We start from the raw sequence: 24,771 nt of genomic DNA on the forward strand, positions 1-24,771 counted from the left end.
CAGGAGATCGAGACCATCCTGGCGAACACGGTGAAACCCCGTCTCTACTAAAAAATACAAAAAACTAGCCGGGCGAGGCGGCGGGCGCCTGTAGTCCCAGCTACTCGGGAGGCTGAGGCAGGAGAATGGCGTAAACCCGGGAGACGGAGCTTGCAGTGAGCTGAGATCCGGCCACTGCACTCCAGCCCGGGCGACAGAGCCAGACTCCGTCTCAAAAAAAAAAAAAAAAAAAAAAAAAAAAAAAAAAAAAGAAAAAACAGTGAAGACTCAAATTATTAAAATCAGGAATGAAAGCATGAACATCACTATCAATCTTACAGAAGTTACAAATATTATAAAGGAATACTATGAATAACTGCATGCCAACAAATTAGTTAACTTATGTGAAATGAGCAAATTCCAAGAAAGACATGGAATGAAACGGACACAAGAAGAAATAGAGGCTGGACACAGTGGTTTACATTTGTAATCTCAGCATTTGGGGAGGCTGAGGCAAGTGGATCACTTGAGCTCAGGAGTTCAAGACCAGCCTGGGCAACACGGTGAAAACCTGTCTCTACAGAAAAAAGTACAAAAATTAGCCAGGTGTGATGGCTAGCTAGTTGTCCCAGCTACTTGGAAGGCTGAGGTGGGAGGATTGCTTGAGCCCAGGAGGTCGAGGCTACAGTGATCACACCACTGCACTCCAGTCTGAGCAACAGAGTGACCCTGTCTCAAAAAGAGGAAATAGAAATCTAAGTAAATCTAAAACAAGGGATTAAATCAACAATGTAAAATCTTCCCTAAAAGAAAAGCCTATGCCCAGAAAATTTCACTGGAGTATTCTACCTAACATTTAACAAAAATTGCTTACAAATCTTTCACAAACTCTTCCAGAATATAGAGGAGGAAAGAAAGCTTCCCACTTGATTCTCTGAGGCAGTATTACCTGATGCCGAAACTAGACAAAGACATTATAAAAAAACTACAGACCAATATTCCCCATACATTAAGATGCCAAGAAACCCTTAAGAAAATACTAGCAAACCAAATCCAGCAACGTATAAAAAGGATTATACAGTTTGACTAGATAAGACTTATCCTGAGAATGCAAGCCTGGTTTAATATCTGAAAATCAATTACTGTAATACACTTTGTTAATGAAAGACAGAAAACATGCTCATTAGAATAGATGCAGGCCGGGCGCGGTGGCTCAAGCCTGTAATCCCAGCACTTTGGGAGGCCGAGACGGGCGGATCACGAGGTCAGGAGATCGAGAGCATCCTGGCTAATATGGTGAAACCCCGTCTCTACTAAAAATACAAAAAACTAGCCGGGCGAGGTGGTGGGCGCCTGTAGTCCCAGCTACTCGGGAGGCTGAGGCAGGAGAATGGCGTAAACCCGGGAGGCGGAGCTTGCAGTGAGCTGAGATCCGGCCACTGCACTCCAGCCTGGGCGACAAAGCGAGACTCCGTCTCAAAAAAAAAAAAAAAAAAGAATAGATGCAAAAAAGCTTTTGAAAAAAATTCAGTACCTATTGATTTTTTTAAAACCTCAACAAACTAGGAATAGAAAAGAATTTCTTCAACATGATAAAGAGCATCTACAAAAATTTTATACCTAACATCATACTTAATAGTGAAAGACTAAATGATTGTCTCTTAAAATCGGAAATAAGAGATTTACGTTTACCACATCTGTTCGACATTATCCTGGAGGTTCTATCCAGGTGGTTTAGGCAAGAAAAAGGCATCTAGAAAAGTAGGAAGTAAAACGGAAACCACCTTTGCAACAATTATAACTGAGAAAATTATTACAGTGAAAGAGATCTGACCTAACCGACTCCATCTTGCTTCTAACCTGCAAGAGTGTCCTTGCTTATTCCTGGATGTAGGCCAAACTAACTTTAGGAGGAACTTAGTTTATAGTTTAACTTTGAAACAAACAATAACAGCCCTTTCCCAGAGCAAACCCCCTTCTTATCTGGAGATTAGACTGCCTTTGCAGGACTAACAAATTAGCCACAAGTTAGAAGTTATGATTTAGCAGTCACTGTTGTAAAACCTGAGATCAGTACTTGAGATTTTGCAGACCCTGCATTCCAGTGCATCACCCAGATCGGTAAACTAGCTTGCCTGGTCTTGTGGTCCCCACAGCACAAGAAGACAGCTCTGACTCCCTGGATTTCGTCTTCGACCCAATCAACACTTCCTACTTTCTAACCCCCACCCACCAAATTATCCTTAAAAACTCCAATCTCCAAATTCTGGGGGAGATGGAATTGAGTAATAACTCTTTCTCCCACAAGGTATGACTTGGCCTTGTGTCAAACTCTTTCTTTACTGCACTGCTGTGGTCTCTATAGTGCAGCGGCCAGGAATAACCCATTGGGTGGAGGCAGTTACAAAACTCGTCGTTTCCAGATGACATGACTTTGTATGTAGAAAATTATGCACAGTTTGGCTGGGTGTAGTGGCTCATGCCTATAATCCCAGCACTTTGGGAAGCCGAGGCGGGCGGATCACGAGGTCAGGAGATCGAGACCATCCTGGCTAACACAGTGAAACCCAGTCTCTACTAAAAATACAAAAAAAAAAAAAAAAAAAAAATTAGCAGGGCGTGGTGGTGGACGCCTGTAGTACCAGCTACTCGGGAGGCTGAGGCAGGAGAATGGCGTGAACCCAGGAGGAAGAGCTTGCAGTGAACTGAGATCACGCCACTGCACTCCAGCCTGAGCAACAGAGCGAGACTCCATTTCAGCAAAAAAAGAAAGAAGGAAAATTATGCACAGTTCACTATAAAACTACAAGAACTGATAAGTTCATCCAAGTCACAGGATACAGAATCAATATACTAAAATCAAATGTATTTCTGTATATCAGCATTTAATACTTAGATACTTGGTCAGGCACAGTTGCTCACGCCTGTAATCTCAGCACTTTGGGAGGTCGAAGCAGGCAGATCGTGAGGTCAGGAATTCAAGTCCAGCCTGGCCAACTTGGTGAAACCCCATCTCAACTAAAAATACAAAAAAAAAAAAGTTAGCCGGGCATGGTGGCATGCACCTGTAATCCCAGCTGCTCGGAAGGCTGAGGCAGGAGAATTACTTAACCTGGGAGGCAGAGGTTGCAGTGAACCGAGCTCACACTACTGCACTCCAACCTGGGTGGCAGAGCAAGATTCTATCTCAAAAAAAAAAAACCGAAAAAACCCTAACATTAAGAAAAACATTCCATTCACAGTAGCATCAAAAAAGTATGCAATACTTAGGAACAAATTCAGCAAAAGTGCAATGCTTCTACACTTAAAATTATGAAACATTGCTGAAAGAAATTAAAGAAGACCTAAATAAATGAAAGAACATCGTATATTTGTAGAGTGAAAGACTTAATGTTGTTAAGATGGCAAAAAATCCCCCAAATTGGTTTGCATATTTAATGCAAATCCTATCAAAATCTCTGCTGACTTTGGAGGACATAATTTTTTTTTTAATGAGACAGTGCCTTGCTTTGTTACCCAGGCTGGAGTGCAGTGCCCCAGTCTTGGCTCACTGCAATCTCTGCCTCCAAGGCTTAAGTGATCCTCCCACCTCAGTCCCCACAAGTAGCTGGGGCTATAGGCATGTGCCACCACACCTGGCTCATTTTTGTATTTTTTGTAGAGATGGGGTTTTGCCGTGTTGGACAGGGTGGTGTCGAACTCCCAAGCTCAAGCGATCCATCTGCCTCAGCCTCCCAAAGTGCTGGGACTACAGATGAAGCCACCACACCTGGCCGGGCACAAATTGATAAACTAAAATTCTTAGGAAATGAAAAGAACACAGAATAGCCAAAATAATCTTGAAAATTTGAGTATAGTTTGAGGACCTAGAGACACCCTCACTTTCAAATGTAACACAAACCTATAGTAATCAATACGGTGTAGTATTGGCATAAGGATAAACTATAGACCAGTGAAATACAATTGAGAACCCATAAATTAACCCTTACATTACAGTCGATTGATTTTTGACAAAGATGTCAAAATTCAATGGGAGAGAGTCTTTTCAAAAATGGTGCTGGGACAGTTAGACATCCATATGCAAAAAAAAAATGTGAAATTGGCCTTCAGCCTCATACCATATACAAAAATCAACTCAAAATGGATCACACACCTAAATTTAAGAGAGAACAACTGTAAATGTTAGAATAAAACGTGGTGTGTAAATCTGTGATATTAAGTTAGGCAATGATTTCTTATAAATGATACCAAAAGCACACTGGTAAAAAAAATAATAAATTGGACTTTTGAATTTCAATAACCACAAGAAAGTGAAAGCCCACAGAATGAGAGAAATATTTATAAGTCATATATCCAATAAGAGACTTACATCCAGAATATGTAAAGAACTCTTAACAACTTAATTGTTTTAATGGGCAGAGGACTTGAGTAGATATTTCTAAAAAGAAGATATGCAAGTGGCCAATTATGCACATGAAAAGATGCCTAATGTTCTTAGTTGCCAAGGATATACAAATCACCACAGTGGGATACCACTTTACACTCACTGTAGTGGCTGTAACAAAAAAGACATAATAACAAGTGTCAGCAAGGGTGTGGAGAAACTAGAACCCTCATGTTGCTGGTGAGACTGTAAAATGGTGCAGCCAGTTTGGAAAATAGTTTGGGAGTTTCTCAGAAGGTTAAACATAGAGTTACCATGTGACCCAGCTGTCCTACTTATAGCTATCTATCAAATATAAATGAAAACATGTTCACACAAAGATTTTTATGTGAATGTGCAGAGCAGCAATATTCACAGAAGTAAAAAAGTGGAAACAACTCACATGTCCATCGGTTGGTGAATGGACAAACAAAATGTGACACATCTGTACAACAGAATACTATTTAACCGTAAAAAGAAATGAAATACTGAGACGTGCTATAACATGAATGAACCTCAAAACCGTGCTCAGTGAAAGAAGCCAGACACAAAACAAAGCGTACTGTGTAATTATATGGGATATCCTGTAAAGACAGGAAGTAGACTATGGCTGCCTAAATGTGAGGTGAGGTGGGAGTAAGGACTGACAGCTACTGGACACAAAGTTTATGGTGGGGATGATGGAAATGGTCTAAAATTAGATTGTTGTGATGGATACACAACTTTGTGAACCTAACAAAAACCATTGAAATGGGTTAATTTTATGGCATGTAAATTATGTCTCAATAAATCTATTTAAAACAGATAAACACTGGCTCTTATCCTGGGAGGGCTGTGCTCTGAGTGACAGCAGAACATAACAGCGAGGTAACAATATGCCCACTGGGACCTTGGAAGTGGAGTGTTATGATAGTAGGATAGTGGATTTTGGCATTGACGTTTTTTATTTTCCCTCAAATGTTTTAATTCATTTTTATGAGAAGCATGGAGGAGGCACTACAAATTTTTCAGCAGTACCTCTCATCCACATTTAATAAAAAAACATCCTATTCTAGGATTTTGAATGGGTGGCATTTTATGTTAATGACCAGAGAATTTGTCTTTAGCCTCTGTTGGCAGAATTTCAGGATTTTGTTACCGGGGTCACAAGGTGTGGGGGAAAGGACTTTGGCTTATAGATTTGGAGACTGTCATCAGCTAAGTGGATGGCTGTGGGCAAATCTGCATTTCTCCACTATGCTCCAGCCTTTTTAGGGGAACTTTGTGGATTTGGCTCACCAAGCTTCCTTTAGCATCTACAATTATATGAAATAGGTGGCATTTTTCTGTACTCAACAGCCGAAGTAGCTATCAATTCTAGAAGGAAGGTAGAGCCAGTGTAAATTTCTGGTGGGAGCTGAGTCCTGCATGCAACCTTCTTCTGGGTGCTCTTCCTTCATGGGTGCATCCACTCTCCTAGGGTGCATCTGGAAAAATGCTCCAGCCTTTCAAGGTTTGGGGCTTTCCTCTGTGAAACTTAGCAATCTTCCTTTTAAAATTTTAAAAAATTTCTGTTGACTTTTTATTTTGAGATAATTATAGATTTACAGGAAGCTGCAAAAACAGAACAAAGAGGTTTTGTGTGCCCTTCAACCAGTTTCCCCCCTGTGGTTACTTTTTACCTAGCCATAGCGCAATATCAAAACCAGAAAACTGACTTTGGTACAACATATGTGGATAGTTCCATGCCATTGTGTCACACGTGGAGGTTCCTGCCCGAGTACACACCACTACTTCGTGACAGAACTATTCCATCACCTAACAGCTCCCTTATGTTACCCTTTTCAGTTATACCACCCCTTTCATTCACCATACCTGGCAACCACTAATCTGTCTTTCATGTCTAATTTGTATAGTGAGAATGTTAAATAAGTGGAACCATGGAGTAGATCAGCTTTTCTTTTCCTTTTTTTTTTTTTTAAACTCATATGATGCCCTTGAGATCCACCTAAGTTGTGTTTATCAGTAGTTTGGTTTCCTTTCATTGCTTGGTAGTATTCCATGGTTTGGATGTGCCAGTTTAACCATTTACACATTGAAAGACATTTTGATTGTTTGCACTTTGGGGCTATTTTATCAGCATTACTCTTATTAAAGTAGGAAAGCTTTAACCAATGCTCTTGAAACCCAGGACACAAAAATGAGAAACTACCATGATTATACAAAAGGAGAAGTAAACCCTGTTCTAACTGAATGAGAAAGGAGCTATTCAGTTGACAAGGTTCTGGGAGAAAATTAAGCTCTCAAGTTCAAGAACCTCAGGTTCCTTCATGCCTTCCTCAATAGTATGCACCCTCTTCTCCATCATCATCATTCACCATTCAAACAAGAAATAAGATAATTTTTAAAAAATTGTAAGGTCCTGGCGAGGTGTTGGTGGCTCATGCCTGTAATCCCAGCACTTTCAGGTGGGCGGATCACCTAAGGTCAGAAGTTTGAGACCAGCCTGACCAACATGGTGAAACCCCGTCTCTACTAAAAATAGAAAAAGTAGCCAGACATAGTGGCAGGCACCTGTAATTCCAGCTACTTGGGAAGCTGAGGCAGAAGAATTGCTTGAACCTGGGAGGCCGAGGTTGCAGTGAGCTATCACACCACTGCATTCCAGCTTGGGCGACAGAGTGAGTCTCCATCTCAAAAAAAAGAAAAAAGGGCCGAGCGCAGTGGCTCACGCCTATAATCCCAGCAGTTTGGGAGGCCAAGGCAGGTGGATTGCCTGAAGTCAGGAGTTCAAGACCAGCCTGGCCAACATGGTGAAACCCCGTCTCTCCTAAAAATACAAAAATTAGCTGGGCGTGGTGGCGCACGCCTGTAATCCCAGCTACTCAGAAGGCTGAGGCAGGAGAATCGCTTGAACCTGGGAGGTAGAAGTTGCAGTGAACTGAGATCATGCCACTGTACTCCAGCCTGGGCCATAAGAATGAAACTCCATCTCAAAAAAAAATTGTAAGGTCGTTTTCTCATAAAAGTTCTGTGTGTAACATATTCATTCATCCGTTTCTTATTAAGTGATTCATTATGTGTCTCTATGACATATAATGGGACCTGTTCTTGAGATGGGAATGAGTCCATGCCTTTGGGGAAATTATATAATCTCCAGGGAGACAGACACTAAACTAATAATTAGAAGATTATTTTAAAAGAATTTCATATGTGGTATGAAGGACCAGCTGAGGCTACCAGAGCATCAACAACATGATCTTTAATCTGAAAGATCAGGACGGATTATCCAGAGTAGGAGGCATAAAACCAAAGGAGTGAGTGGGAGAACAGCACAGGGGCATGAGATTCAACACATTTTGAGTCATTATGACTATCTACCCTTGGAAAGTACTCATTTTATCAGAGGATACAAAATTGTGAACAAGTTATTTATACAGACTAATGATACATGGTATAGGAAAAAGATGTACAAATTTCTATAAAGCCCTGGCAGATTTTTAAAAAGAATATTTTTTCTTTTTTTTTTTCTTTTTTTTTTTGAGAAGGAGCCTCGCTCTGTCGCCCAGGCTGAAGGGCAGTGATGCAATCTCAGCTTACTGCAACCTCCGCCTCCTGGGATCAAGTGATTCTCCTGCCTCAGCCTCCGGAGTAGATGGCATTACAGGCGACCGCTACCATGCCTGGCTAATTTTTGTATTTTTAGTAGAGACAGGGTTTCACCCTGTTGCCCCGGCTGATCAGAATTTTCTGTATGAACAATAAAAGTTGACTTTTTCAGTTTTGGTAATAAAAATATTTTCTAATTTGTTATTCATTTTTTTATCCTTATTTTTGGTATATTTAACAAAATGTTAAGTGTAGGCTTATTCTTATTGTGTGTGTGTGTGTGTATGTTTATGTTTAGAATGAAATACAGAACTGCAAATGAAAGGAAATGTATTTTCCTGTTCAACATAGAGCACACTATACTTCCTTAGGCACTTTCTACACAAAGTAGGTACCAACTAGAATTTTGTTTGATGGTTGAATAAATGTATATTTTACAAAAGTACTAATCTTGGAGTCCTGCGTAAGTTGGTGAATTCCCTGCCTTGTTTTTTCCTTTTTAATTGAGGTAAAATTAACATAACATAAAATTTAGTATAGCAATCTAGCCAGGTATGGCAGCCCATGCCTGTAGTCTCAGCTACTTCAGAGCCCAGAGTTAAGTTATGGTGCACTGTGGGAGGTTCGTCAGGGTGGTGGGAGAAATTATAGGAAAAGATGCAAACCTTCTTGGAAGGCCAGGAGGTTTTGCAAAAGCTTTGAAAGAGGGTTTGGCTGAAGGCAGGCAAATTCTCTTATCCAGAGCCTGAGAGCAAAGGTTAGATAACAAGGGGACGTAAAGAAATTGATCTAGATAAGTTAGTTTGCTTCAGGACCTGGCCTTTAATCTGCAGGACTGCTCTCTGGGGTGCGGTGGGAGTGGGGTGGGGTGGGGGTGGGGTGGGAGTGGGGTGGGGTGGTGACCATGTTAATTACCCACAAAGTGTGTTGACTGAAGGCCTTTGTTATTAAATCTGTACTGAATAAATGCCCGCAGCTTCCACTTGTCTGGGCTGCGGGTGCTACAACTCTGTATGACACCCTCCTCGGGATCTGTGAGCAGCCCGGTCCCCTAGCCCGCTCTTTCACTGGATACCTATGCCTGAGTACCTTCTTCCATCGCTCGGCCAGGCTCTGCTGGTCACACCTGGCCGTGCACTCCAGTCTGGGCAACAGAGCAAGACTCTCTCTATAACAGAAATAACAAAACCCATTTTAAGTGTACAATTCAGTGGTTTTTAGTCCATTTGCAATGCTGTGCAACCATCACTATCTGGTTCCAGAACATTTGCATCACCCCAAAAGGAAATCTTTTACCCAATAAGCAGTCATTCTGTGTTGTTCTCGTGCCCCAGACCCTGGAAACCACTAAGAGGGGATTTGCCTATTCCGGATGTTTCATATAAATGAAATTTATATAGCCTGTTGTGTCTTTCTTGCAGCATAAATTTTAAAAGTTCATCCATGTTATAGCATGTATCAGTACTTCAGGGTGTTGGGGTTGTTTTTAGTTAAAGAGCATGTTTACCTTTGTAAATTTACCTTATTTCCCGACACATTCATTTTTCATAAGCTTCCAAAAAGTCAAATATCTAAATAAGTATTCTTACAAGTTGTTGTTTTCTAAAGTTACATACTTATTCTAATAACACTGCCATTTCTTGAAATGTTTTTGAGGTTTTTTCCAAAAGAATTCTCCTGATCTTTTTGGAAAAAGTTTAAAAGATTTTTTTAAATTATGGCAAAATTTATATAACATAAAATTTACCATATTAACCATTTTTAAGTGTACAGCTCAATGGCATTAGGTACATTCATATTGTTACACAACCATCACCACTATACATCTCCAGAACTTTTTCATTTTCCCAAACTGAAATTGTAACTTTTAAGCAATAACTCCCCCATTTCTCCCCACCTGCCAGCCCCTGGCAACCACCATTCTATTTCTCATCTCTGTGCATTTAACTACTCTAGGTACTTTATGTAAGTGGAAGAATGCAATTTTTGTCCTTTTGTTTCTGGCCTATTTGACTTAGCATAATGTTTTCAGGGTTACATGTGTCTCTCAGAATTTCAATTCTTTGTTTTAACTTTTAGGTTCCGGGTGTATGTGCAGGTTTGCTATATAGGTACACTGTGTTTCACAGGGGTTTGGTATACAGATAATTTCATCACCCAGGTAATAAACATAGTTACCCAATAGGTATATCTTCTGATCCTTTCCCTCCTCTTATTCTCCACCCTCAAAAAGGCCCCAATGTCTATTTTTCCCCTTCTAGTATCTATGTGTGCTCGTTGTTAAGCTCCCACTTAGAAATGAGAACTTGCAGTATTTGGTTTTCTGTCGTGTGTTGCTTAGCTTAGGATAATGACCTCCAGCTCTATCCATGTTGCTGCAAAGGACATGATCTCATTCTTTTTTATGGCTGCATAGTATTCTATGGTGTATATGTACTACATTTTAAAAATCCAGTCTATCATTGATGGGCATGTAGGTTGATTCCATGTCTTTGCTATTGTGAATAGTGCTGCAGTGAAATGCACGTGCATGTATCTTTATGGGAGAACAATGTATATTCCTTTGAGTATATATCCAATAATGAGATTGCTGTGTCAAATGGTAATTCTGTTTTACATTTTTCAAGCAATCTCCACGCTGCTTTCCACAATGGCTGAACTAATTTACACTCCCACCAGCAATGTGTAAGTATTCCCTTTTCTCTGTAACCTTGCCATCATCTGTTATTTTTAGACTTCCCCCCCCACCGCCTTTTTTTTTTTGAGACAGAATCTGCCTCTGCTGGCCAGGCTGGAGTGCAGTAGTATGATCCCAGCTCACTGCAACCTCCGCCTCCCGGGTTCAAGCAACTCTCATGCCTCAGCCTCCTGAGTAGCTGATATTACAGGCGTGTGTCACTTCGCCTGGCTAATTTTTGTATTTTTAGCAGAGACAGCGTTTCACCATGTTGGTCAGGCTGTTCTCGAACTTCTGACCTCAAGCAGTCCACCCACCTTGACCTCCCAAAGTGCTGGGATTACAGGCATGAGCACCGCATCTGACTTTTTTTGCTTTTTAATAATAGCCATTCTGAGTGGTGTGAGATGGTATCTCATTGTGGTTTTGATTTGCATTTCTCTAATGATTAGTGACATGGAACATTTCTTTATATACTTGTTGGCCACATGCATGTCTTCCTTTAAAAAGTGTCTGTTCATGTCCTTTGCCCACTTTTTAGTGGGATTGGTTGTTTTTTTGCTTGTATATTTGTTTAAGTCCCTTATCGATTTTGTGTATTAGACCTTTGTTGGATCCATAGTTTGCAAATATTTTTTTCCATTCTGTAGGTTGTCTGTCTACTCTGTTGATAATTTCTTTTGTTGTGCAGAAGCTCTTTAGTTTGTTTGTTTGTTTATTTTTGAGACAGAGTTTCCCTCTTATTGCCCAGGCTGGAGTGCAATGGCGTGATCTAGCTCATTGAAACCTCCGCCTCCTGAGTTCAGGCGATTCTCCTGCCTCAGCCTCCCACGTAGCTGGGATTACAAGCGCCTGCCGTGCCCAGCTGATTTTTTTATTTTTATTTTTAGTAGAGATGGGGTTTCACCATGTTGGCCAGGCTGTTCTGGAATTCCTGACCTCTGGTGATCCACCCACCTCGGCCTCCCAAAGTGCTGGGATTACAGGCATGAGCCACTACACCTGGCGTAGTTTAATTATTAATAGATCGCGTTTGTCAATTTTTGTTTTTGTTGCAATTGCTTTTGGCATTTTTGTTGTGAAATCTTTGCCAAGTCCTCTGTCCAGAATGGTACTTTCTAAATTGTCTTCCGGGTTTTTATAGTTTTAGGTTTTACATTTAAGACTTTAATTCCTTTTGAGTTGATTTTTTTATGTGGTGTAAGGTGGGGGTCCAGTTTCAATTCTCTGTGTATGGCTAGGCAGTTATCCCAGCACCATTTATTGAATGAAAGTCTGTTCACCCTTGCTTGTTTTGTAAGCTTTGTCAAAGATCAATGGTTGTAGGTGTATGGCATTATTTCTGGGCTCTCTTCTGATCCATTGGTCTATGTGTCTGTTTTTGTACTAGTACCATGCTGTTTTAGTTACTGTAGCCCTGTAGTATAGTCTGAAGTTGGGTAGTGTGATGCCTCTGACTTTGTTCTTTTTGTTTAAGATTGTCTTGGCTACTTGGGCTCTTTTTTGGTTCCATATGAATTTTAAAATAGTTTTTTTTTCTAATTCTGTGAAGAATGTCATTAGTAGTTTGATAGGAATAGCATTGAATCTGTAAGTTGCTTTGGGCAGTATAACCATTTTAATGCTATCCTACCCATAAGCATGGAATATTTTTGTCATCTCTGATTTCGTTGAGCAGTGTTTTGTAATTCTCATTGTAGAGATCTTTCACCTCCCTGATTAGCTGCATTCCTAGGTATCTAGGTATTTTCAAGTTTTAATTCTTTTCTTTTCTTTCTTTCTTTTTTTTTTTTTTTTTTTTGGGACAGGTTCTGGCTGTGTCACCCACGCTGGAGTGCAGTGATGCAATCTCAGCTCACTGCAGTTTCTGACTCACTGCAGCCTCTGCCTCCCAGGTTCAAGCAATCCTTCCACATCAGCTTCCTGAGTAGCTGGGGCTACAGGCATGCACCACCACGCCTGGCTAATTTTTGTATATTTTTGTAGAGACAGGGTTTCGCCATAGGCTGGTCTCAAACTTTTGGGCTCAAGTGATCTACCTGCCTCAACCTCCCAAAGTGTTGGGATTACAGGCGTGAGCCACTGCACCCAGATGAATTTTAATTCTTTTTATGGCTGAATAATCTTCCATTATATGGACATACTACTTTTGTTTATCCACTTATCAGTTAATGGGCATTTGGGTTATTTCTACCTTTTGGCTATTGTGAATAATACTGCTAAGAATATTGTCATATTCAATATTGAATATGACATATTGAATATGACAGTATTCTTAGCAGTGTTTTTTTGAGTTTGAGTTCCTATTTTCAGTTCTGTTGGGTAAACACCTAGGAGTGGAATTGCTAACTCTTGTGTGTAATTCTTTAACTTTTTGAGGAACCACCAAACTGTTTTCCACGGCAGCTGCACCATTTTACATTCTCATCAGCAATGTACAAGAGTTGCAGTTTTCTGGCCGGGCGCGGTGGCTCAAGCCTGTAATCCCAGCACTTTGGGAGGCCGAGACGGGCGGATCACGAGGTCAGGAGATCGAGACCATCCTGGCGAACACGGTGAAACCCCGTCTCTACTAAAAAAATACAAAAAACTAGCCGGGCGAGGTGGCGGGCGCCTGTAGTCCCAGCTACACAGGAGGCTGAGGCAGGAGAATGGCGGGAACCCGGGAGGCGGAGCTTGCAGTGAGCTGAGATCTGGCCACTGCGCTCCAGCCCTGGCGACAGAGCGAGACTCCGTCTCAAAAAAAAAAAAAGAGTTGCAGTTTTCTACATCCTTGCCAACACTTATTTTCCGGCTTAAAAAATGTTTTAGGCTAGGCATGATGGCTCATGCCTGTTATCCCAGCGCTTTGGGAGGCTGAGGCAGGTGGATCACTTGAGCCTAGGAGTTCAAGGCCATCCTGGGCAACATGGAGAAACCCCATCTCTACAAAAAATCCAAAATATCCAGGCATAGTAATGCATACTTGTAGTTCCAGATACGTGTGTGTCTGAGGTGGCAGGATCACCCTCTTGAGCCCAGGAGGTTAAGGCTGCAGTGAGTTGTGATCATGGCACTGCACTCCAGCCTGGGCAACAGAGCAAGACCTGTCTCAAAAAAAAAAAACGTTTTTGACCGGGCACAGTGGCTTATACCCATAATCCCAGCACTTTGGGAGGCTGAGGCAGGCGGATCATGAGGTCAGAAGATCGAAACCATCCTGGCTAACACCCTGTCTCTACTAAAAATTCAAAAAATTAGCTGGGCGTGGTGGCACACGCCTGTAGTCCAACTACTCGGGAGACTGAGGCAGGAGAATCCCTAGAACCTGGGAGGTGGAGGTTTCAGTGAGCCGAGATCACACCACTGCACTCCAGCCTGGGCGATAGAGTGAGACTCTGTCTCAAAAAAAAAAAAAAAAAAAGTTAAAAAAAATTTAAACCATCCTCAGAAACAAAAACACAAAAAACAACAGCAGAAAATTATAACCATCCTAATAGGTATAAAGTGGTATCTTGTGATTTTGATTTGCATCTGCCTTATGGTTAATGATGAGCATATTTTTATGTGTTTATTGGCCATTAGAATATCTTGCTTGAAGAAACATCTATTCGTTTCCCTTGCCCGTTTTGTATTTGGTTTGCATGTCTTTTTTCTTGTTGAATTGTAAGGGTTCTTCATGTATTATAGATACTAGACTCATCAGATATATGATTTGCCAATAATTTGTCCTATTCCATAGGTTGTCTTTTCACTTTTTTGATAGGGTCTTTAGATGCACAAAAGTTTTTATTTTGATGAAGCTCAATTTATCTACTTTTTCTTTTCTTTTCTTTTCTTTTTTGAGACGAAGTTTCGCTCTGTTACCCAGGCTGGAATGCAAGGTGCAAGCTTGGCTCACTGCAACCTCCGACTCCCAAGTTCAAGCAATTCTTCTCCCTCAGCCTCCTGAGTAGCTGGGATTACATGTGTGCACCACCACACCTGGCTAATTTTTGTATTTTTAGTAGAGATGGGGTTTCATCGTATTGGCCAGGCTGGTCTAGAACACCTGACCTTAAGTGATCGCCCTAAGTTGGCCTCCTAAATTGCTGGGATTACAGGCATGAGCCACCACTCCCAGCCAAATTTATCTATTTTTTCTTTTGTTGCTTGTGGTTTTTATGTCAAACTAAGAAACCATTGCCAAATCCAAGGTCATGTAGCTTTACCTCTATGTTTTAGAGGTGGGGGTTCACTTTCTTGCCCAACCCAAAGTGAAATGGCTATTCATGGATATGATCAAAGCTAACTACTCAAATCCTGGCCTCAAGTGATCCTTCTGCCTCAGCCTCCCAAGTAGCTGGGACTACAGGTACTGCCACCTGGCTCTACTTTATATTTTTTAGTTATTTTCTTAGTGATTACCTGAGGATTACAGTTAACATTATAATTTATAACAATCAAGTTTGAATTTATACCAGGTTAGTTTAAATAGCATACAGAATTTTGCTCCTACATAACTCCATCCCTCCTTTATGTTGCTATTGCTACAAACTATATCTTCATGCATCATGTGCTGATTAACATATATTTATAACTGTTGTTTATGCACTTTTAAATCATATAAAAAACAAGGAGTTATAAAGCAAAAATATAGTAATACTGTTTTTTGTAGTTACAATACATTTACCTAGGTAGTTATAATACCTTTACTGATGTTCTGTCTTCATTTGGCTTCAAGTTACTGTATATTGTCCTTTCATGTCAGCCTGAAGGACTCCTTTTAGCATTTCCTGTAGGGCTGGTCTACTAGTGACAAATTTCTGCAGTTTTTGTTAATCTGGGAGTGTCTTAATTTCTATTTCATTACTGAATATAGTTTTGCCAGATAAAAGTTTTTTGGCCGCTTGCTGGCTCAGGCTTGTAATCCCAGTACTTTGGGAGGCTGAGGCAGGAGGATTGTTTTGAGCTCAGGAGTTTGAGACCAACCTGGGCAACATGACAAAACCCCAACTCTACAAAAAAAATACAAAAATTAGCCCTGTATTGGTGGCTTGTGCCTGTAGTCCCTGCTACTCAGGAGGCTGAGGCTGGAGAGTCACTTGAGCCTTGGAAGCGGAGGTTGCAGTGAGTTGAAATCATGCCACTGCACTCCAGTCTATACTCCCCTGTCTCAAAAGAAAGAAATTTTTTTTGGTTGACATTTTTTCTCTTTCAGTACTTTAAATGTGTCATCCACTACCTGTGGCTTTCGTAGTTTCTAATGAGGAATCAATTGTTAATTTTATTTAGGATTTCTTGTAAATAATGAGTTACCTCTCTCTTGCTGCTTCCAAGATTCTCTCTTTGGCTTTTGACAGCTTGGTTATAATGTGTCTCTGTCTGGTTCTCTATACTTGAAGTTTGTGAGGAGTCATGTCTTTCATTACATTTGAGAAGTTTTGGCCATTAATTCTTCAAATACTGTCTCTGCCCCTTTCTCTTTCTCCTCCTCTTTTGAAACTCTCTCTCTCTCTCTTTTTTTTTTTTTGGAGACAGAGCATCACTCTGTCACTCAGGCTGGAGTGCAGTGGTGTGATCTCAGCTCGCTTCCACATCTGCCTCCCAGGTTCAAGCGATTCTCATGCCTCAGCCTTCTGAGTAGCTGGGATTACAGGCCTGTGCCACCACATCCACCTAATTTTTATATTTTGTATTTTTAAAAATTTTATTTGTATATTTTGAGATGAAGTCTCATTCTGTTGCCCAGGCTGGAGTAGAGTGGCACAATCTTGGCTCACTGCAACCAGAGCCTCCCAGGTTCAAGCAATTCTCTCAGCCTGCCAAGTAGCTGGGATTACAGGCATGTGCTACCATGCCAGGCTAATTTTTGTATTTTTTGTAGAGATGGGGTTTTGCCATGTTGGCCAGGCTAGTCTCAAACTCCTGACCAGCCCTCCTTGGCCTCCCAAAGTGCTGGGATTATAGGTGTGAGCCACCGCACCTGGCCCAGTTCCCTGGGATACATGTTTTTTTTTTTTTAATTATACTTTAAGTTCTAGGGTACATGTGCACAACATGTTACATATATATACATGTGCCATGTTGGTGTGCTGCACCCATTAACTGGTCATTTACATTAGGTGTATCTCCTAATGCTATCCCTCCCCTCTCCCCCCACCCCACAACGGGCCCCAGTGTGTGATGTTCCCCACCCTGTGTCCAGGTGTTCTCATTGTTCAGTTCCCACCTATGAGTGAGAACATGCGGTGTTTGGTTTTCTGTCTTTGTGATAGTTTGCTCAGAATGATGATTTCCAGCTTCATCCATGTCCCTACAAAGGACATGAACTCATCCTTTTGTATGGCTGCATAGTATTCTAAGATGTATATGTGCCACATTTTCTTAATCCAGTCTATCATTGATGGACATTTGGGTTGGTTCCAAGTCTTTGCTATTGTGAATACTGCCGCAATAAACATGCATGTGCATGTGTCTTTATAGCAGCATGATTTATAATCCTTTGGGTATATACCCAGTAATGGTCAAATGGTATTTCTAGTTCTAGATCCTTAAGGAATCGCCACGCTGTCTTCCACAATGGTTGAACTAGTTTACAGTTCCACCAACAGTGTAAAAGTGTTCCTATTTCTCCACATCCTCTCCAGCACCTGTTATTTCCTGACTTTTTAATGATCGCCATTCTAACTGCTATGAGATAGTATCTCATTGTGGTTTTAATTTGCATTTCTCTGATGGCCATCATCGTGATGATGAGCATTTTTTCATGTGTCTGTTGGCTGCATAAATGTCTTCTTTTGAGAAGTGTCTGTTCATATCCTTTGCCCACTTTTTGATGGGGTTGTTTGATTTTTTCTTGTAAATTTGTTGAAGTTCTTTGTAGATTCTGGATATTAGCCCTTTGTCAGATGGATAGATTGGAAAAATTTTCTCCCATTCTGTAGGTTGGCTGTTCACTCTGATGGTAGTTTCTTTTGCTGTGCAGAAGCTCTTTAGTTTAATTAGATCCCATTCGTCAATAAAAAACCTAGAAGAAAACCTAGGCAGTACCATTCAGGACATAGGCATGGGCAAGGACTTCATGTCTGAAACACCAAAGGCAATGGCAACAAAAGCCAAAATTGATACATGTGTTTTAAATCATTTTCTGTTGCTAGTAACAGAATACCTGAAACTGTGTAATTTGTAAAGAAAAGAAATTTATTTCTTACAGTGACGGAGGCTGAGAAGTCCAACTTCAAGGGGCCACATCTGGTGAGAGCCTTCATTCCAGTGAGAGCCCTCGTGCTGGTGGGACTTTGTCTTCCGAGTTCCAAGGTGGTGCAGGGCATCACATGGCAAAGGAGCTGAGCGTGCTAGCTCAGGTGTCTCTTCCTCTTCTTATAAAGCCACCAGTCCCACTCCTGTGGTAGTAACTCTTTAACCCATCAACCCATTAATTCATTAATCCATGAATAGATTAACCCATGAGGCCTCTGCCCTCAGGACCCAATCACCTCTTAACGGCCTGACCTGTCAATATTGCCATACTGGGGACTCAGTTTCAACATGAGTTTTGAAAGGGACTAACATTCAATCCATAGTAACATGAGAGCTTTTCAAAGCCCTTCTTTCTTGAAGTATGCCCTTCTCCAGCCTCTTTTTTCCCAGGCTTTTTGTTTTTTCTGTTGCTCGTGCAACGGTTATCCTTTGCCACAGGTGGCAATAGCTCATACATTTGCCTTTAAATTTGTTTGACAAACGTCACCCTGGAAGTAGCCTCAACTCTGGGGAAGCTCCAAGGCAGGTAAAATATGGGTAAGCCCTTGAGCAGATCCCTCAGGAAGCTACCATATGGGTCAAGACACAGAACCACAATTTTTTAATTCTTTGAATATAAGGTCTGTATTGGTCCCTCTGTTACCAGCAACCTACAGCAGAAAAATGGGCTTCAGTCTTCAACTCTGCAGCTGAGTTGGGGAGTTGGGGACAGTAACCAGATAAGTTAAAAATCACAAAGCTCTCTTACTGAAACTCAGCTTTTTTTTTTTTTTTTTTTTTATCATTAAGCTTTCCCCTGGTTGTTGTAACTTTTATATTACATTCTGAAGTTCTGAAAAAGTTCATTGTGATACTTTTTGCACGCTTTTCATTGCTTTTGTGGAGACATAACATTTTGGAGCTCTATACTCTGCGATTTTCACTGATATCTGTCCAAAGGAGAGAGTGGGAGAGATGGATTTTATATCACTCAATAAAAGGGCAGCCTCTAGTCCAGATCCCATTAGATCTGGCTGGGAGTCTAGGATAGTTAAACATTCACATACCCTGTAACCCAGAAATTTCACTAATATATACCCTACAACAACTTTTGCACATGTGCATAAAAGAAATTCATAAAAGCATTCATAGCAAGATTGAAACTTTGTATTCTACCTTCTTTTCTGAAAGCATTAGATACAGAGGTCTACATCTCTGGCCCACTGCTGAAGTCACCTAGAATTTTAATTATATGGACAATTCTTTGGTAGAGTGCTTAAAGAGTAGTAAAAAAGGGTTTCAAAAAAACTACTGATTATTTTGTTTGTTTGTTTGTTTGTTTTTGAGAGAAATCTTGCTCTGTCACCCAGGTTAGAGTACAGTGGCACGATCTTGGCTCACTGCAACCTCCACCTCCTGGGTTCAAGTGATTCTCCCGCCTCAGCCTCCTGAGTAGCTGGAATTACAGGTGTCTACCACCACACCTGGCTACTTTTTGTATTTTTAGTAGAAACGGGGTTTCACCATGCTGGCCAGGCTGGTCTTGAACTCCTGACCTCAAGTGATCCTCCAACCTTGGCCTCCGAAAGTGCTGGGATTTCAGGTTAGAGCCACTGCACCTGGCCTCATTCTTTTTTTATTCTGGATAATTTTAACATATCATCTGACTGGCAAGCTACTACTAATAAAATATAAACTGAAAATAGATTTTTTTATTCCTTGTGTAGACTATTTAATTTTGTTCTTCTTTGCTATTGTCTAGTTCCAGAAAAAGCAGCTTAGTGTGAAATTTGTGGGAAAGATGCTGTTCAGAGTAATTTCATTATGTAGTTAACCAATGAAAATCCAGCAGAAAAAAAAAAGGTAAATATTTTTAAGAGATGGTAAAAACTGTTTAAAAAATGGGAAGTTCATAGACATAATTTTTCTGAAATAGAACATTCAGTCATTAGAGTTGGAAACTGCATAAATGAATACACGATTGAATGAATGGTTGATTCAAATGCATCATTAATTAATTGGAAATAATTGACTGTGTCACTTGGTCCTAAAAGTATTCCTCTAAGAAATCATTAACATTATCTGGAAAACTTTAAGAAGTGATACCCAAATCCCAGTTAAATTGAATCAGAATCTCTGGAGGAAGGGCTTAGCCATTTGTATTTTTTTTCTTTTTCTGAGATGGAGTTTTGCTCTTGTTGCCCAGGCTGGAGTGCAATGGTGCGATCTCAGCTCACTGCAACCTCCACCTCCCGGGTTTAAACGATTCTTCTGCCTCAGCCTCCCGAGTAGCTGGGGTTACAGGTGCACGCCACCATACCTGGCTAATTTTTGTATTTGTTGTAGAGATGAGATTTCACCATGTTGTTGCACAGGCTGGTCTCGAACTCCTGAGCTCAAGTGATCCACCTGCCTCTGCCTCCCAAAGTGCGGAGATTACAGGCATGAGCCACCGTGCATGGCCCTTTTAGACCTGTTTTAATCTTTGGGTTTCTTCAAAACCATTTGCTTCCCTTGCAGTTTATTTTTGGGATAAACCAGTTGATACTATAGGGCTTCCCACAGTTTAGATTTTGCTGATTGTAACTTTATGGTGTTATTTAACATGTTCCTTTGTCCCCTCTATTTCCCATAGATTGTTCATGTGGTAAAGATATAATAAACGTATTAAATATTAGTAACAGCCCGTTGTGTTATTCCTCTTTGGTAGGGGTTAAGAATTATGCTGCCTTCAGGAAGGGGTCTGCATGTTGAGGTTGCCCAGGTCTGAGTGCAACTAGGATACACAGTGGGAGTTGAGACCATCCTTGTGGGGCAGGAGAGTGTAGAAAGTGGCACAGAAGCTGCTGTTTGCCTCACCTCTTCACAGCCTCTGTTCTTGACATCTGCCTCTCTCAGAGTGGTGTGGAACATGCCTCTTCTCTGAACTCCCTCTCCTTTAGTCCTGTCACACTGAAGACATTGCTGGAGGCATTTTTGCCACCTGGGAGAATCAAAGAACCAACTAATTTGTGAGGATGTGAAGAGGAGGCATTTCTAACTTTCCACTTACACGTTAAGACCCAGTTGAAATCTTTCATCTTGGAGTGGGGGACAGTGGTCCTGTTCCCCCGTGCCCACCCGCATCTGGAAGCAGAGCTGATCACTCTCTCCTTGGTAGAACAGCATGCCTCACATATACCCCTGTTATGCATTTTGTTACATGTCATTTGAATTTTGTATCTCTCTACATAATTGTTTCAACTATAAGATGCACAAATTCCTTGAGGTTGGGAACCAGGTCTTCTTTATTTTTTTTTAACTCCAGGGCCATGCATAGGCCCTGGTTGTATCCGGTGAGTTCCTGGCAGGAAGCAGATAATGCCTTCAAACTGGGTAGTCAAGGGCAGTTTAACGGTATTATAGGTCATGTGCAGTGGCTTATGCCTGTAATCCTAGCTCTTTGGGAGGCTGAGGCAGGAGGATCACTTGAGCCCAGGAGTTCCAGGCTGCAGTGAGCTGTAATCATGCCACTGCACTCCAGCCTGGGTGATAGAGTGAGACCCTGTCTCAAAAAAAGAACAACAGAAAACCCCAAAGGTACTATTACAGAGGTGTAGGCAGGGTTCTGTGAAAGTAGCAAGGAATAGTGTGGTATACCCAAGTTAATAATGGAATGGTGGAGGGGTAAAGGGAGAAAATAGTTACCAAAACCCAGGGAAAAGCTTCTAGTAGAGGGCACAGTCAATCCATAGTGACCCAGCAAGGGAGGAATTGGAAATAGTGACCTCAACTTTATTTTTCTCCACCCTTTGATCTCCTGCCCGTGTTTTCTGTTGGCTGAATCTAACCGGAACCCAGAGGGCAAGAGAGCCCATTGCTGCAGTCCATATGGTCTGCCTCCCTGGTCTGAAAGATGGGGCAAATGGAAGTTATCCAGTATGGGATTCCCTCAAACATCCACCCTTATCCTTTTACCAGGTGAACTATTTATGTTCCCAGCAGAGGGTACCCACAAAATTCCTATTAACTGCTGTACCATTGCATGGTGACTTCAATTCAGTCATAGTCTAACCTCGAGTCTAAAATGGTAGCCATTGCCAGTGCCCATCACTGAAGGTATGAAGGAGGGGGAGATTCAAGGAGACTGGAGTGAGGGGGCAATTAAAATAATTACAATGAAACATAACTCTGACTGAGCACATTTCTGGAACAAGTCATAAAGGCCATGCTGATAATCATAGCTTCCTTCTTCCACCATCCATTACCTCCTTCGGGCTGAGTGGGCTTGTTACTTGGCAGGGTGACCCATACCTTCATCTGTGATCTGAGTCCTCAGTGAACCTGCCTCTCTGGGTTGCACCACTTTCCACCGACTGCTAGAATAGGAGATGCCTCAGTGAATCTCCTGGATGAGTCTCTCCTGTCAGGTAGCAGCAAGGGAATTTCCTTCTAGTCAATGGAGCCAGCCAATACAGCGACTGCTTTCTCTGCCTTTTACTAGGGCTGTTACTAATTAATATTTAATAAGTTTATTATATCTTTACCACATGAACAATCTATGGGAAATGGGACAAAGGAACATGTTAAATAACACCATAAAGTTACAATCAGCAACTTTGTCTGCCTTTTGGTTTAGCAGTATGATGAGCCCCAGATGGCTGAGGATCACACTCAGTTTCAACCTCCAATGGAATGGAACTTTGTGTTCTATGATGGAAGTATTTCTTCTAGGTCAGCCACTGAGCCCAAGGTCAAACAAAAAGCAAGAATTCTTTCCATGGTGAATTAGTGTAATAGTGTGAAGGAGCCCTGGGTTCCCAGGCTGATGCAGTCTGATTATGGGGGAGGTGGCACCATGGGCTACTTCTGGTTTCAGGCAGTTACTACATCTTGTAGGAAAGCACCCCACCCTGCCAGGCATTGCCCCTCAGCTGTCACTGTATCTGTGTCTTCAGCAGGCCATTCTGCCATCCAATTAATCCATATATATATATATATGGTTTTGTTTTTGTTTTTTTTGAGATGGAGTCTCACTCTGTCGCCCAGGCTGGAGTGCAGTGGCTTGATCTTGGCTCACTGCAACCTCTGTCTCCTGGGTTCAAGTGATTCTTCTGCCTCAGCCTCTCAGGTAGCTGGGACTACAGGTGTGCACCACCACGCCTAGCTAATTTTTGTATTTTTAGTAGAAACGGGGTTTCACCATATTGGCCAGCCTGGTCTCAAACTCCTGACCTTGTGATTGGCCCGCCTTGGCCTCCCAAAGTGCTGGGATTACAGGCGTGAGCCACCGCACCCGGCCCAGTTAATCCATATTTTTCTAGGGAATGAATCGTGATAAAACTAGTGAATTCCATGGTTGTGAGCCTGCTGTCACATTGCCACCTCTGAAAAGTGTATCCCTGCAGGGAGATGTTTGACTTTTGACACCATTTGGGATAGACAAGACATTCTTTAAGTCCATGAACTTTGGTGCTGGCAGACATGCTGGGGACAGGAAAGGCAAATCCATACTTGGAGCAAATATTTTTCTCTGTGAGGCTAATTCTGCCTCCTACCTGATTAAAGGGATCCAAAGTTATCTGCCTGCAATCAGATGTCTTTGCTGGGTCTCTTTAAGGAATGGTGCCATTTTAGGGTCTCTGTTGATCTGCTGTGGCCGATTGGACATTGAGTTCTGGCAGAGGCCAGATCAGTCTTGGTGAGCGTGTGCTGCTGAGCCTATGCGTAGCATGCATCCCTGCCACGTTTGCTTTGTTCATGGACCAATTAAGCAAGTACATGGGAAGTACGGGAGAGAGACCGATAGATATCCACAGATTGGATCATCGTGACCACATGATTATTGTTAGAAACAGAGTTGTGGACCCCAAATGCATATAGTGAAGCCCTAATTCCGCCATGTGACTGTGTTTGGAGACAGGAGATGATTGAGATAATAAAGGTTGAGGCCTAATCTGATAGGATTGATGTCCTTAGAAGAAGTGGAAGGGACATCAGAGAGCTCTCCCTGTCCACACATACAGAGGAAAGGCCACGTGGGGACAAGAGAGGGCAGCTCTCTACAAATCCGGAAGAGAGGCTTCAGAAGAAACCAACACTGATGGCACCTGACCTTGGACTTCCAGCCTCTAGATCTGTAAGAAAATACATGTCTTTTGTTTACGCCATCCGGGCTGTGGCTCTTTGTTAGGGCAACCCAATGACCAAAAGGATTCATGAGAGGCTCCTTCACAGCGGATGCTGTGGGGGGCATTTACATGGTCTAAAAACATCCTCACATTCTGTGCGTAGTCCACACACCTCTCCCCCAGCCCTCCGGGTCACCAAATATGCAGTTTATTCTTTCCCAAGTTGCTGACTAACGTGGTGAGCCTGTCAATGACTGGCTATGGATTAGAGGGTCGTTGCTCAGACTGTCTTCACTTCCATGCAAATAAACCAGACCTAACACCCAAAGCCCACTGGAAAGATTGTCTGTCACCCCTCTCTTTCAGGCCATTCCTGGGTGGGGTATAGTTCAACACCTCATCATTTCTGGCTGGTTCCATCTTAACATGAAGATCCATTAATAAACCTGACCCACACCTTTCCCCCCTCTATTTAGTGGGGGCAGGGAACTCCCCATGAGGCCATGGGTATGTGTTGAGAGAGGAACAATAAGACAGTGGGAAAGGTACCATGGGAGCCTGCACCACAGTGTGCTCCTGAAGTTTCTGTGTGGTTTCCAGATCTGCCAGAGCCTGATCTCATACACACTGATGTTGTACAGGAAATGCCGCCTGAAAATATGGCGCCTTGGCATTTGAGGAAACAGTAGAAGGAGGTCATAGAAACTAGAAAGAATTCCTCCTTGCTCTTTGTCCCCCAAAAGAGCCATAAAACCTGGACCGAGTGTCTTCTGAAAATAAGTCACAAGGTCCTT

At 41.8% G+C, this 24,771-nt stretch overlaps 1 long non-coding RNA gene across 4 annotated transcripts in view; it reads left to right on the forward strand.

The window, feature by feature from the left end:
• Positions 1–20,932, forward strand: part of LOC139359147 (uncharacterized) — a 36,340-nt gene extending 15,408 nt beyond the window's left edge. Inside the window, exons 3-4 of one of the 4 annotated variants that reach the window (XR_011614944.1) lie at positions 17,842–17,992; positions 19,630–20,932. This is a non-coding gene — a long non-coding RNA (uncharacterized lncRNA). The other 3 variants (XR_011614943.1, XR_011614946.1, XR_011614942.1) reach the window with 3 other exon arrangements.
• Positions 20,933–24,771: the final 3,839 nt, after the last annotated feature.

This window comes from Macaca nemestrina, chromosome 16, assembly GCF_043159975.1.
Source record: "Macaca nemestrina isolate mMacNem1 chromosome 16, mMacNem.hap1, whole genome shotgun sequence".
Lineage (NCBI taxonomy): Eukaryota > Metazoa > Chordata > Mammalia > Primates > Cercopithecidae > Macaca > Macaca nemestrina.